Here is a 12,752-nt window from a genome sequence, read left to right as displayed (position 1 = left end):
CCTCCTGTGTAACTTCTTTACACATCCTAATGAGACTATTCTAGTGAAGCTTCAATGTTACAAGCAGCACATCAGAAAGCACCCACTTAATATCTGCTGTGAGAATGAGTGGTCTCCTGCTCCCCCACTACCCTTCCAATCACTTGCCTGGCATGCAGGGAGTACCCCACATTACGATTTCAGTTGTCTAAAAATGTATGCAGGTGCTAATAAAGAAATGCTGTATGTTAGTAACTGCAGGGCCTTTGTTAATGGCGCGTCTTTGTCCAGTTCTGTAAGGCGACGGCTCTGTAGGTCAAACAGGTCGAGTCAACATAGCACAAAATTGGGGGGCTAGGGCCCGATTAGCTCAATTGTGTTGCGCCGCTGAGTGAGAGGCATTCCTCGGCAACAGCGCCTGCACCTTTTCTTGTCCTCGGCGACTTTGACGGTTCATTGAATCGCTTCAGCACGACATACTGTACGGTACCCTCAGAGGGGCCAGGCACGTTTCCCCTTCGCGGTCACTGCCTCTCGTGACAGCAGTAAACGCAGCACGCGCGGCTCATTCCCTGTCGAGCACCGGAATCCACAGAATATAATCAAGGAGCACGCACGACGATTGGCAGACGTGACTCACGCTGTGTTGACGCTCACGCGGGCACAGTTCATCCGATGTTTATTTAGCCAGTGGCCGAATAGAAGATGGGAAGGCTGGTACTCTATTTGTTAAAGCTTCGCCAGTACTCATTTTTTTTGTCAAAATAACCCATTCTAGAACTTGTGTTTTTTTAAAGAAATACATTGCATCGGCAGCGGTATTGCACAGTAGCTTCCATATCCAGTTTGATCCGGGAACTGGATCAAACTGGCTGGAATCACGAATATTGTTACGTGGTGACGTCAAATCAAAGATAAATTGTACAGTGCGCACAAGCAGCAGCCACTGTAGGTTCGGACCTGGTCCTCCGAGTGCCTGGCAGGGAGACGTTAGTTCCAGCTTCTGCCATAGCCTTAACTCCAATTCTGGGCTGCCTGCTTCTGCCCTGGCTGGAACTAGTGGGCCTTGCCCTTCCTTGGCAGCTTCAAGTTCCGTAACTGTTTGGGGTCAGTACCGTGGCATCCCTAGAAACCGCCGTTACACAGAGCTAGCTGCACTCAGCTTGTCACAATTTTATTTGTATATGTGTGCTATTTTAACACTGTTCGTCACCCCATACGTGCAGAAGTGGAAATCGGAAAAAATGTGAATGGGGATCCCCCAAGGGCTGGGGTGGGGGCTGAGTTCAGAGGAGGCGAAGCTGGAAGTTTAACTCCAATCAAATTAAATGTTTGAAATAATAGTTTTAACATGGTGCAATTTCTTTCATGGCTTGAAAAGTACAGACACAGTGAAGTTCCCGGGCAGAGGCCATCACCAAACATTGTTGATCTGATAGGTGCACGGGGCAGTGGGAACGGGACTGGTGGTGTACCTTATTTTTAACAATACTTTAGGCTGGAACACATTTGGGGTTCTCGGGACCATCTCCGAGAGCCTTTGCTAACCGTATTTGTAGCCAGGAATGTCAAAGCAGAGCTCTCAAGTTTCCCGTGGCCATGGTGAGAAGGCCATCCAGTCCTGTTTTTCCTTTTGAATTCTGGTACTTGTAGTTCTGTATATCCTATTTGAAATTAAGGAAAAAGTCCCAGAGTTCAAAGGAAAAACAGGACTGGGTGGCCTCCTCATGTTTCTGATGCAATTTATTTCTGGTTTCACCTCAAAGTCCAGTTCACCAGTTACTTGCAAATGTTTTAAACTGGGCCCACCTCCAGCTCGTAGGTGTTCGGAATATTGTACTATATATATCTAAGGAAAGTTCGAGTGGTATCATAAAATACCAAATTAGACGTCATACACTGATAGATGTAACTGGAAAAGGTCAGTATTGCGTCCCAGAACGTTGTTCTATAAATCGGTCGGCCCCATTACGAGGTTGGCTGTACAAACCGCTGGTAGCGGCGGGTTGCCACCAACGGTATGCAGTAGTTCTGTCAAATGGATAATAACGAACAACATTAATGTCTAAATGATAACGAAAAAATATCGATTTTTAAAAAGAGTATATATTTGGGGGTGGGGTAAATGGTTAAAACGGGTGGGGAATGGGATGGGGTGGGAATATAAACAAAGGGAAACGTGGTGTTTGGAGGAGCCCAAATTAAAAAAGAAAATGTGGTATTTTTTTCATTATAAATGTTTAGACATTAATGTTGTTTGTTATTTTGTATTTGTTAAAATCACATGTAACTGCTGCCAATCCCCTAAAACTGTTCCTGTCGCCTGATATTCCAGTGCTACCGGGATATCATAATCGGCAGCAGAATGGTTATTTCACATTCCCATGGGGTCCCATAGGACTCGATGGGAATGGCAAACCAAAAGCACTGGCCCCGTTAGTAACAGTGCCGGTGCTTCAGGGCCTGAACTTCTGCAAGGAGTACCGTGCCCCTAGCGGCAGACAGACTCGCAGTTTGGCAGTCTGGAAAGGGTGCTGTTACGTTGCAGTTCCAGGATGTCCAGGAAAAAGTTAGCGGTCGCTAGGGATGAGGATTCCGGGAGCAGAATTAGAGGGATGGGTGAAAGGAAGGAACCAGGAAACTAGGAATAATGGATTCGCCGAACAGCACACACATGTCAAGTCGCTACCTAATGATAGCGTTGAGACGCGCGGGGCCGCGAGGGCGTGGCCATTTTATAGAACGTGCCGTGTGCAACGTGAAGGCTGGTGCGAGGCAAGTCACTTGGCACGGCCATGTTGGGAGTAACAAGGAATACAAGCCCCGTCGCAATAAGGACCAGGAAGTCCAGAAGGGGCAAGTTCTATGGGTCATGACAGCATGCCTCCTCCGAAGACCTGTTCCACCAGGTTTGCCCGGGTGTATGAGATGGAATCTTCTAAGTAATCGAGGGGTATTTAAGTTAGAAACTGGTTCCCAGGTTCTCTCGCTAGGGGGATATCCCTTTCATTCAACCAGGTATTGAAGTCGACCCCGTTTATACCTTGAATCTCATATTCTGGACACTTCATATTCCAGCTGATCGTCCACAACAACAGGACTGGGTCTACAGGATTTTCGGGTGGATTGGATGTAGGGTTTCAATAGGGAAGTGTGAAAGACTGGGTGTATTTTCTTCCAGGAATCAGGTAGCTTGAGTCGGAATGAGACAGGATTGATGATTTCCTTTATGGAAAATGGTCCATAGTACCGAGGGGCTAATTTGTTTGGCCGTAGATGTCGCGGTAATAGTTTTGAGGACAACCAGACTTGATCACCAACAGAATAAGAAGGCGCTGGTCTTCTTTTGGAGTCCGCATAACGCTTAGTGCGTGTCTGGGCCTCTTTCAATTGTTCCATGGCTTCCTTGTGTATGTTGATGAGAGTCTGAATCCATGAGTCGAGAGTAGGTACTGGAGTGGGATGTGGAAGAACAGAAGGTAAAACGGACGGGTGAAAACCTTGACTGCAATAGAAAGGGCTGACCTTGAGTGCTGAGTGATCGGAATTGTTGTAGGCAAACTCGGACAGGGGTATGAGGAGAGACCAGTCATCCTGAACCTTGGTGGCAAAACAACGAAGATATTGCTCCAGAGTTTGATTTACACGTTCCGTGGCTCCGTTGATTTGTGGGTGATAACCTGATGAGAGAGCGCGTTGGATCCCTAGAATACAACACAGATGTTTCCAGAATTGTGAGACGTATTGAGGTCCTCGGTCCGATATGATCTTGGAAGGAAGTCCATGAAGACGGAAAATGTGTTCCAGGAAGATTCCAGCAAGTTCTGAGGAGGATGGTAGCTTATACAAAGGTGTAAAATGAGCCATATGATTGAACAAGTCTATGGTTACCACGATGGTCGTGTATCCTCGGGAAGGTGGTAATTCCACAATGAAGTCTGTAGCAATAAATTCCCATGGTCTTGTTGGCAGCGATGGTTGCAGTAGAAGACCCGCCGGTCTCTTGTTATCATGTTTGTTTTGACCGCAGATAGCACAAGCCTTGATGTACTGTTGTACGTCGGTCTTCATTCCAGGCCACCAAAACTGTCTTTGTATAAGACGGAGGGTGTTAGTTACACCACAATGACCGGAGTGAAGGGTAGCATGGCAGAGGTTTATTATCCTTTGTTGTAATTTCTGCGTAGGAATGACCAGTGCATTGTCCTTGAATAAATATCCTTCCTTAACTCTTAGATCCCATGGATTCTTCCTTGAAATATCCTTCCAGAGGTCAGAGGACTGGGTTTGTACTCGGATTTCTTCCAGGAGGTTGACTGCTTGAGCTATAAAGATAGTGTGAGGAAACATCTTAGTCTTAGGATAGGCCTTGTCTTCAGTGGCTACGTAGTCAGGACGTCGAGATAAGGCGTCAGCCATCATGTTTTGTGATCCGGGAACATGAGTGATTTGGTATTTGGTACTGGGCAAAGAAGTAGGCCCAACGCACCTGACGACTGTCCCTGCACTCCAACGACTGTAGAATTTGGAGATTCCAATGGTCTGTGCGGACCTGAACCGGATATCTAGCACCCAGAAGTAGGTGTTGCCATTCAGTGAAGGCTTGGCGGATGGCCAACAGTTCCTTCTCCAGGACGGAATAGTGTGTCTCGCTGGGAGTCAGGGTTCGTGAAAGGTAAGCAATGGTGTGTTCCAGTTTATCCTCAAGTTCCTGTTTCAAGACTGCTCCTATGGCGTAGTTAGAGGCATCCGTTTCCACTAGGAATGGGCGATTTATGTCGGGTTGGGCCAGGATGGGGGCTTGCGTGAACTCTGTCTTCAATTGTTGGAATGCTTTATCTTGCGGTGTAGACCAGATAAAGGGGGTGTCTTTCTTCAAGAGAGCAACGATCGGCTGAACGATCTCGGAAAAGGTAGAAATAAACTTCCGGTAAAAGTTGGTGAGCCCCAGGAAGGATTGAACTTGTTTCACAGATGTGGGAGCGGGCCAAGCCAGTATGGCCTTTACCTTTGAAGGGTCCATACCAATTCCTTCTGGGCTAAGGATGAATCCTAGCTAGTGAACAGAAGTAACGTGAAACAAGCATTTTTCGGGTTTGGCTAAAAGTTTGTGTTCACAAAGTCGTTGTAGTACTGCCTTTACATGTTCTTCATGCTTTAGAGGATCCTTGGAAAAAATCAATATGTCATCCAGATAGACAATGACAAAGAGGAACAACATATCAGAGAACACCCTATCCATAAAACACTGAAAGACTGCGGGAGCATTAGCAAGTCCAAAGGGCATGACTAGATATTCATAGTGACCAAAGGGTGTTCTAAAGGCTGTTTTCCATTCGTCTCCTTCCCGGACACGGATTAAGTGGTAGGCACCCCGGAGATCCAACTTCACGAATATTACGGCGCCTCTCACAGCTTCCAGGATATCCGAGATCAGGGGAAGTGGGTACCGATCTTTGAGGGTGCATTGATTTAAGCCTCTATAGTCGAGGCAAGTTCTGAGTTCCTTGGTATCCTTCTTGGGAACGAAGAACAACGAAGCACCCGCTGGAGATTTCGAGGGTCTTATGGTGCCGTTTTCAAGATTGGTGTCTAGGTATTACCGAAGGGCCTTTTTTTCAGGTTCGGAAAGAATGAACATTCTGCCGAAGGGAATTACTGCTGAGGGATCTGTATCTATGGCACAGTCTTCGGGCCTGTGAGGGGGTAAGGCTTGGACTATGGCAGTAGAAAATACATCAGCATATCCCTGATAGGCCTCTGGAACTTATATGATATTGGAAACCATGAGTGGTGTTTTTTGGTCTCTTGGTGGTTCTTTAGAAGGTGTCGAGGAGGGATCCAGGGATAGGCAGTGGGACATACAGAACTCTGAGCCCAGGCATAATGATCCTGCTGTCCAATTGATATACGGGTTGTGCTTTTGTAACCAGGGCATACCCAAAACCATGGGGGAATGGGCTGACTTAATGATGTTGAATGTAATCCGCTCTTGATGATGGTTTATGGAAAGTTGGATCTCTTTAGTCTGCAGGCTTATGGGTCCTGAAGAGAGGGGTCTTCCGTCAATTGCTTCCACCGGCTGCATGGTGTTTCGTGTATCGTACAGAATATGATGACTAACAACCCAGTCTTGATCAATGAAAATTCCCATAGCTCCGCAGTCCACCAAGGCCAGAATGGGATAGGTCTTGTTCTTGGAGGGCGACAGGAAGGCCTGTAGTATCACCAAATTGTTTTGTCCAGGAGAGTTCAAGGATGGAATTGATGTGGAGCAAACATCTCTCTCCCGACACCTCGCTCCATCTAGGATCGGGAGCTGGCGTTTCCCGAACGCCGTGGAGGGGCTAGAGGGAATTCTCTAACAAGGTGTTTATCCGAGGCACAATACATGCACAGGCCTGTGTGGATCCTTCTCATCCTTTCTTGTGGGGAAATAGGCCCACAGAAGGCTCCTATTTGCATGGGTTCCGGATCTATGTCAGGGGTTGGGGCAAGATCGGTTTTTACAGAAGTCTCAAGGGAATTCTTTTGAAAGGGTATCTTGGTCTTTCTTCTTTCAGCCTTTCTTTCGTGGATTCGGAAGTCTATTTGCATGGCTAGATCCATAAGAGCCTGGAATGAGCCAGGACGAGCCACCCTGGCTAATTCGTCCTTAATATCCTCGTTTAGACCCCTGCGAAATAGAGTGAAACTTGCTTCTGAGGACCAATCCGCTTCCTTGGCCAGTTGTTTGAATCTAGTAACGTACGTTAGCATATCCTGAGATCCCTGTCGGAAATCAAGTAACCGTTCCTGAGCACTAAAAACCTGTTCTGGGCGGTCGAACATAGTCTTGAGTGCCTGAATTAATCCATCATAATCATCCAGGAGGGCATCTCATGAGTTGACTAAGGGAGTAGCCCAGGTCAACGCGTTCCCTGTGAGGTGCGAGATTATGAAGCCCACCTTCGCCCTGGAAGTTGAAAAATAATAGGGCTTAAAAGTAAAATGCACCAAGCAGGAATCCAGGAATCCACGTAAGGATTTTGCCGAGCCATCATATTTGTCTACCACTCCACCCAGTAACACACTGTCCTTGTTAGCAGGGTCGTGAGACAAAACAAGCTGTTTTAACACAGTATTCTCAGCTTTTAAGTTCTGTACTTCAGTTGTGAGTTATTGCATGCCACGCATAAGGTCCTGGACTGCTTTCTCCATAGCAGTATCAGTGTCGGTCGTTTGGCGTCTCAAACAGTCGTAAATCTCCCCCCCCGTCTCACCTGGGATCACTTCTTGCTCTGTTCCGCGGGAGGATTCCTCTTGTTGGACGGATCGGGTCTTGTATAGGCTCGCTCGAGTCTCGTCCGGCTGCAGAGCGCGTTCAGAGTTCCGGGAAGGTCGCAGTTCCAGGATGTCCAGGAAAAAGGTAGCGGTCGCTAGGGATGAGGATTCCGGGAGCAGAATTAGAGGGAAGGGGTGAAAGGAAGGAAGAAGGAACCAGGAAACTAGGAATAGTGGATTCGCCGAACAGCACACACACGTCAAGTCACTACCTAATGATAGCGTTGAGACGCGCTGGGCCGCTGGGGCGTGGCCAATTTATAGAACGTGCCGTGTGCGACGTGAAGGCTGGTGCGAGGCAAGTCACATGACACGACCATGTTGGGAGTAACAAGGAATACAAGCCCCGTCACGATAAAGACCAGGAAGTACAGAAGGGGCAAGTTCTATGGGTCATGACAACTAGTCAACAATTGGATCCAGTTGAAATCTACTTCAACTGGTCAGCTGGCATTTCGACCAAGGCGCAGTTGCTTTGAAATAGTGAGTCGTAATTATTTTTGTGTGTGAATGTTTGTACAGCTGCCACTCTTTTCTGTATGGTCATGGGCCACCTTTGCTCAAATAGCTCTGCAGTATCCCCTTGTACATTCTAACAGCAGATCTGAGGCCTGAGTCACCATGCTGAAGCAGAGTGCAACCTGTCTGTTGCACAAGGGCGCAGAACAGATCTGTTCCTGCAGAAAAACGTGGATGCTTAAGTTCATGAATATGTGAAGGAGTGCTAGTGCTTAAGGGTAGTGGCACACAAAGGTACTGGGCTCCCACATTGGTACTGACCACTGCACACATGTGTTATTGTTTGCCAAGTTGTGCTTTGGGCAGCTTGTTCTGAATGCTTTTGGTGAAACAGTTCTGAAAGCGGGGTCTACTCCGTTTCCTCCATGTCTCTATGACTGGCGCACTCCTTTTACTGCTCTATAACGTCTGTGCCCTGGAGACTATCTGTGGAAGTGGTTCGAGGTAGAATCCCCAGAGACATTGATGCATGTCTTTATCCCCTATAGTGGTCGCATGGCCCCTTTATTGTTTCAGACCCTCTCGAATAAAGGTCCCTGCTCCAGTATTCACACAGGGTGTTCTATTTGTGTCTATGTTTTTTTGCGACTATGGCTTTTACCCTTCACAGGACTGCAGCTCAGGGGGGTGCCAGTGCATTGTACAGTACATTCATGGCTATGAACCGGCCACCTCCTGGCCGGTGTCTTGTCAAGCAACCGGGCCATGGCACTGTAGAAGTCTGATAAGTGATTTTGGACTGAGGTCTGATACTTTCACTTGCGTGTGAGACTATCCCAATGAACACTGCACAGAGAGGGGCCCCAAAGTGTGTCACCATCTTGCCCACCTGTTGCAAAGTGCCAGAGCGAACAAAGCCTCCCTGCCTTGGTCTTAGTTGAGATGAAATCAATGATTTACTGTCAAGGTGGTTTTAAAGGTATCCTCTCATACATGTTTCTGGCAAAGTAAGGCAGCCTCGCATAGGTTGGGAGGCCCCTTAGCAAGTTGAGCAAAGGTTGTGCAGGTTGGCAGAAGAAACGCTGGAAAACACAATACTTAAACCTGTTGGACATGAGATGTGAGGAACAGTAAATGTAGCCGCAATGAGGTACAGCTGCAGGATAATGGTCCATTTCAATCCCTGACACAGAAAGGGCACGACAGATGGGCAGTACTGGAACAAACCCCCCACCCCCACCTGCCCTGGGCATAGCAAATAAAGGGTGATTTGCCTCCAGCTCACTGTCATGCAAACTTAAGTATCGGACAAATACTTACGTTTGCATGACATTGACCTGGAGGCAAAGCACCCTTTATTTGCTATCAGTCAAAAGCAGCGCGCTGGGCCACTCACAATGCAAGAACAGCAGGGGGCTCAATTGAGCCCCCTGCTGTTCTTGTATTGTGTGTGCCCTGGCAGTGTGTAATTGTTTAATAGGCACAGTGAAACTTTTCTCCCTCTATTGCTCGGTTCACTAATTGACAGTCAATTAGTGAACCGAAGCACATTGAGAAAAGTTTTTTCGGTGCGCCACTAAACCCCCCCACCTCACTGCCTCCTTGTGGAGGGGGGGGACAGGGGTGCACTGAAAAATCTCACACAGGGCGTTGTATGGGTTGTTTGCCGGGGCTTAGGTAGAGGCAAGCCAGATCCCGAGATCCGGCTAGAGATCCGATGCCGGATCTCAGATCCGGCGAGAGCCAGTCCATTGGCCAGCACTGAATTCGTGAGGATGAGAGAAGTATATTTACTACAACCGTGGTGCACTGAAGGCAGAGGGCAGCCTCTGGCTCTGCCTTGTAGTTAGGGAATTCCGAACCTGTTTCCTGCTCCTAGTATTTTAGATAACTTTTGGGACGATGCACTGCTCCTGAGGGCCACTGTAGATGAGACACTACTTTTAAAGAAACAAATATGCACAGGTCCATAGGATACTGAGGTGAGATTATGATGTTCCAGCATCACCTGTCTGAATTAGCTCCACTGCCAATACCCCATCTCCAACAATGGGATGTCAAGTGACAAAACAAATAGACAATTTGACCATGCACAAGGTGGTTTATGTATGACACTTACTAAAAGAAACTAATTTCTAATTTCCAACTGTAAATAGCTTAAACAAGCCTTTGAAGTATTTATTGACAAGTGTAGGAGTGGGCCGCTGATCACCTTAACCCAAAGTATGCCCACCATTTAAAGAGCAAGTGCACGCTTGTCCGTAAAGCAAGTTTATGGTAGAAACGGCCAGGAGGGGGCTAGATGACATCACATCAAAGAGTCAAACTAACCAGAGTCTCCTCAAATCACACAAAGAGCACACATCGTATACACTTTGCAACAGCTAAAACACTCCCACAGGTTTCGTTACAAAGTCAACCCCCCCACACATGATTGGTCAAACCCATACAATGTAAGCACATCCCCTTCAGTTCCCACACTTGTTATTGGATACATTCATTTAAGCACTAAGCACCTGTCTCTTTAAACTTGTAATTGCATGTTTCACTTGTATGTAGGCGCGTTATAAATGTCATATCATATCACAACCACATCTCTTAGTTACACAACTATAAACAGTTTTCAATTATTACAGGCTCCATCTGTTTGGAAACTTTACCCCTCCTTGTGATGCACACAGCCAGTCTTTGGAAATTCCATTGATGTGAAGAGGAAGGAAACAAACTTCCTTTTGATCTATTGCTGCTGGTTTTATCCGCCCAAACTTGTTGGTGTCCACATTTCATTCTAAAGTATGTGACTAGCCATTCCAGCACACATGGTCTCAACCCACACCCTGACAACTTAATTGAAAACCCATGATCTATTGGTACACCTTCCCCGCAAGCAACCTTTGCATCTGGTTAATTTTCATCTTGCACAAATAACACTAAAAGTAACTTTTAACCCATTCACATTAACTACCTTATATTTGTGTCAGTTTGCAACATTGCGTCAACATCGGCGTCACCCAGTCCCTAACATGGTACACGCAATTCAAACTTCTCTCTGCCCGTGGGACCTCTATCAACTACCCCAACGCAAGCTACAATAGTGTCTGGTTCATACACTGAAGCCATTGCTGTTTTTGCAGAATGCAGTAGGTCATAACACACATTTAGGGCCTTATTTACACAGATTTTAACATTGGGAAGGCCCATATAAAACAGTTATGCAAATCAGGCCCTTAGTCTCATGACATTAGCACACAACGAGCTCATGAAATACGTGTTTCCACTCCTGAGTGGATTACCAGTAGAACGCTCCCAATTTGCCACACATTGATGTAGATTTAATTGCCCTTTTTCATCACAATTAGAAATATTCAAGGGGGCACGAACATCTCTCCCTCGCCCGCGGCTGTCATGTTGCTCTGCAGCATGCAAGTGACAGTGGACGGACCTGGTTTCTACAAACGCGCTACTGCTTTGGACCCATGTGCCATGCTCAAAACCTTCCCTGATACACACCTATTGCATACCATCGAAGCTCTTGTAGTGTTACCTTGGCTTATCGACAGAAAAGTAACACCAGCATTGAGATGCAGTCCTCCTGCAAATCGACATAAGCATGCGGCAGAGTGAAGACATAGCAGTGGGGATTATTCTTACATACAAATCTGTCTTTATCACATAGATGTTGGGGACTCTGAATGTGCACATCCAGGTCACAGTATATGTGACCCTGTATTGGAGCCATGCCTTGCAACTTAGTATAAACCAAGTCAGATACATTTTAATGAAAAATATATTTTGCACCATTTAAACAACTTTGTACAATTTATCTCAGCAGTCCCCTTGCCTCCTCGGGTGTGTTGTCTCTACTTGGAATGATTCCTTCTTCCCCAAAGCCGTATCTATCAAATCTTGCGTAGCGTCCATACCTAACATGCATGCAAAGATCACTGATCCATGTGTGAAGCAAGTTGGTATTAATCTTATTGTATGGCTTTCACGCCCGGCAAAGGGACGGACATGGCCGGTGACTGCCCGACCAGGGCTCTGCACAGTTACCGGACAAGTCCGCCCCTCGCCAGGGCACAAAATTCATTCGGCAGGTTCATCCGGGGTGTCAGGTTCATCCGGGGTGTGAATGGCTTTCCTTTTTCCCATGGGAAGAATCATGCTGCTTGAGCAGCCAATCGCTGAGGGGAAAAGCAAATAAAAATAAAAAAAGATGCCCGCTGTCAATTTCTTTTGCATTTCTATTTCAGCTGGCGGTGCGGTACACCTGCAGGTAAGTGTGAAGGGAGGGGTGGGAGAGAAGTTTTGTTTGGTTAGGGGATGGGGAGGCAACAGGGAGAGGCTACCTTTTGCTTACCCACATACATTTCCTTTTTTTTTAAAAATGGGGCCACCCGGAGAAGGGCCTCGGATGGCTGGAACAGCAGTGGAGAATGTATATTCTAGCCCACTGTTCAAGCCACCTGATTGGCCAATGGCCCTTCCCTGGGTGCGAATATTATTTTAAGCCCTCTCTGTCACTTATGCTGCATCGAGGAGCTTTTCCCCAAACATTATAAACCTGCTCAGGGACAGTTATTGGATTTGCGAGGCACTGCGCGGGAATAGATATCTGGGGAGAGGGCTTATTTCCATATGTATTGGCACTGCTAAAAGTGAAAATAGAGAGAATGACTACAAAGGAGTGATATCATCTTTCATACTGTTATGATTCAACATAGCAAGTTACATTCAAATAGACAGAAATCACTTTGTGATGCAGGTATGAATGGTCACTATTATGCATGGATTAACACACTGAATATTGCAGTTTGTCGTCACTGGCTTTTTCCCCACGAAAACGCTGCTCGATGGTGTCTCGGGACTTTGGAGTCCACATTTAAACTTCTTCTTGCCACTTGGAGCTTTCCTTCAACCCTTCTGTCATCTGGGCTTGTGGATTATGATGATTATGATTCCTTTGCTAGGCCTCCAAAACCTTTGGAGCC

Source organism: Ambystoma mexicanum, chromosome 5q (genome assembly GCF_040938575.1).
Source record: "Ambystoma mexicanum isolate Mex_15411 chromosome 5q, UKY_AmexF1_1, whole genome shotgun sequence".
Lineage (NCBI taxonomy): Eukaryota > Metazoa > Chordata > Amphibia > Caudata > Ambystomatidae > Ambystoma > Ambystoma mexicanum.
This window is presented reverse-complemented; position numbering follows the sequence as displayed.